Source organism: Priapulus caudatus, unplaced genomic scaffold, assembly GCF_000485595.1.
Source record: "Priapulus caudatus unplaced genomic scaffold, Priapulus_caudatus-5.0.1 Scaffold2226, whole genome shotgun sequence".
Taxonomy (NCBI): domain Eukaryota; kingdom Metazoa; phylum Priapulida; class Priapulimorpha; order Priapulimorphida; family Priapulidae; genus Priapulus; species Priapulus caudatus.
The window spans coordinates 888-4476 of record NW_014579287.1 but is presented as its reverse complement, the minus strand read 5'-3'; positions in this window follow the sequence as shown (position 1 = coordinate 4476).

Genomic DNA, 3589 nt, shown 5'->3' with positions numbered 1-3589 from the left:
TACACAGACACGCACGCACGCACGCACGCACGCACGCACGCACGCACGCACGCACGCACGCAAACAAAACGATTATGTGTATCATAACGACATATAATGACTAGCATGAACATTGAGTAGATAGTAACATGTACGGACACCCATCAGACGTCCTGTGAGCAGTAGACGCATCAGCCAGTCAGACTACAGCACAAACTACTTCCGAAAATGTTATTTGGACAATGTTAGACCATTAAAAGATTTCCTGTATACCCCGACCAACCGCCCGCCCATTCGCCCGCCTGACCATCTGACCGACATAGATTCAAATTGGCTGGGAAAACAGAATAACCGAATTTTTCGGCTACATGACCATGAAACGTATGGGAACTCACTCTCTTTTCCAAAAAAATTTAGTTTTAATCGCGTTAACTCACGACTGCCACTAAACCCGCGTCGCGACATCTGATTGGTTTTCAGCAGACATTGCCACACAGGCTGCGAACGGTCCAAAGTTCACCTATTACCAGCAAACCGTGTTTTTCTAGCCGGACGACTATAAATGAAATTCCGACCGCCTCGGGGAAATGATCGAGTGTCAGCGTAAAATCTACCGCCGCCGACTGCGCCGTATTTGCTCGGCGAATAAAATGGAACTATTTGCCGATCGAAGTAGCTGACGCAACCCCGCGACCTCACAGCCGGGAAATGTCACCGTCACAGCGTTTACAGTGATGACGCTGTCGCAAAAATCTCTAAGCCGTGACATTATACCAGCTCCACTTACTACAGCCATCATTGCATGATGTAGTTACTACAGCCATCATTGCATGACATAAGTTTTATCTAGCAGCCCATCATTGCATGATGCAGTTACTACAGGGCCATCATTGCATGATGTTAGTTACTACAGCCATCATGCATGACAATAGTTTACTACTACAGGCCATCATTGCATGATGTAGTTACTACAAGCCCTTATCATTGCATGAAGCAGTTTACTAGAAGCGCATCATTGCATGATGTATTTAAGTAGCAGGCATCATTGCATGATGTAGGTTACTACAGCCATCATGCATGCATGTAGTTACTACAGGCCATGCATTGCATGATGTAGTTACTACAGGCCATGCATTGGGCATGATGTAGTTATCTAAAGCATCTATTGCCATGATGTTCAAGTTACTCAGCAGCCATCATTTGCATGATGTAGTTACTACAGGCATCATTTCGATGACATAGTTACTTGCAGCATACATTGCATGATGTAGCTTACTAGAAGCGCATGCATTAGGGCATGATGTAGTTACTACAGCCATCATTGGCATGATGTAGTTAGCTACAGCGCTCATTGCATGATGATAGTTACTACAGCCATGGCATTGCATGATGTAGTTATCTACAGCCATTCATTAACATGACGTAGTTACTTACAAGCCCGTCATTGCATGATGTAGTTACTACAGGCCATGCATTTGCATGATGTCAGTTACGTACAGAGCCATCATTGGCATGAATGTAGGTTAGCTACAAGGCCATCATTGCATGATGTAGTTACTACAGCCATGCATTGCATGATGTAGTTACAGTACAGCTATCATTGCATGATGTAAGTTACTACAGCGCAATGCATTGCTGATGTAGTTACTAGCAGGGCTATCATTGGCATGATGTAGTTACTACAAGCTATCATTGCATAGATGTATGTTACTAGCAGGCCATCATTTGGCATGATGTAGTTACTACAGCCATGCATTGCAGTGATGTATTACTTAGCAGCCATCATTGGGGCATGATGTAGTTACTCGCAGCTATCACTTGCAGTGATGTAGTTACTAGCAGCCATCATGTGCATGATGTAGTTACTACAGCCATCATTGCATGATGTAGTTACTACAGCATCAAATGTGCATGATGTAGTTACTACACCATCATTGCCATGATGTAGTTACTACATGGCCATCATTGTGCATGATGTAGTTAGCTAACAGCCATCATGTGGCATTGATGTAGTTAGCTACAGCCATCATTTGGCATGATGTAGTTAGCTACAGCCTATCATTGCATGATGTAGTTACTAGCAGTCAATCATTGGCATGATGTAGTTATAACAGTCATCATTGCAATGATGTATTACTTACAGCTATCATTGCATGGATGTAGTTACATAGCACCATCGTTGCATGACATTTAAGCAATGACAGGGCTGTTACATTAGTGATGACATCATGTGAATCAAAGCGCTGCATGCGTAACTAATTGCTACGTGTTTTTAAGTAGGCTAGAAGCTACCATGTTTTTAGTAACTAAGTTAATTATAGAATGTGTTTTAATAGTAACTAGAGCTTACGCATGTTCGCTTAGTAACAATGGTAAGGTGTTTTTAGTAAGCTATGGTAAGGTGTTTTTAGTAACTATGTTTACGAGTGTTAGTACCTTTCTCGCAGAGAGCCTCGGAATTTCGTCTAATTCACTCTTACAGCCTCGAGATGCACGTCCAGAAAAGTGGCAGCCCGAACACACTATGCAGGCCGGCGTTTGCACGAGTACGAATATACACAAGTCGGCATGCCAGAGCTGGCAGAGTCGTGGCGCTTGTTTCGCTGCACAGTGTTAGTAAGTGTTAGAATACACGCAGCATACATGGCTGGCTGAGTGTTACTGTTAGTAAGTGTTAGAATACACGCAGCATGAACATGGCTGGGCTGAGTGTTACTGTTTAGTGTTAGTAAGTGTTAGAACCCGCAGCATACAGGCGGGCTGGCTGAGTGTTACTCGTAGTAAGTGTAGAACACACGAAGTCATACAGGCGCTGGCTGAGTGTTACTGTTAGTAAGTGTTAGAACACACGAGCAGCACAGAGGCTGGCAGCAGTGTTTTACTGTTAGTAAGTGTTTAGAATACACACAGCATACAGGCTGGCTGAGTATTGACTGTTAAGTAAGTGTCTAGAACACACGAAGGCACACCGAGGCTGGCGACAGTGTTACTGTTAGTAAGTGTTAGAATTACACACAGCGATACATGGGCTGGCTGAGTGTTACTGTTAGTAAGTGTTGAACACACACAGCAATACATGGCTGGGCTGAGTGTTACTGTTAGTAAGTGTTTAGAACATAACGAAGCACACAGAGCTGGCAGCAGTGTTAGTACCAGTGTTCATGGTTGCAGAATATATATAACAGGAACTGAATATTGTTTTCAAGGACTTTTGCAAGGACCTTTCCAAGGACATTTCATCGCAAATCAAAGAGCATTTTAATCAGACATTTTATCCGAATTCATACAGCAGAACAAAAGCATACCTGACTTAATTTACATAACGGCGCCATTCTTAATCACTGCATGTCCCCTCTAAAACTCTACCTTTGGATCACATTAATAAAGCGCATTCTAAACAGCTGTCAGCTTCTACAACATACCGCTTGATTTACTACTGATTTTACTGAGCTTAACTGTAATTTGTGATCATCATTTTAACTGTCTAGCGTGTCTAATACGGCCTTTTTAAGTTCATTTAAACAATTGTTATTGAGGTATGGCACATTATGATGATTGGAGCAAAAATTTCTTTTTATTAGGCAGGCAGGATTCTTTCATAAAAATTCAA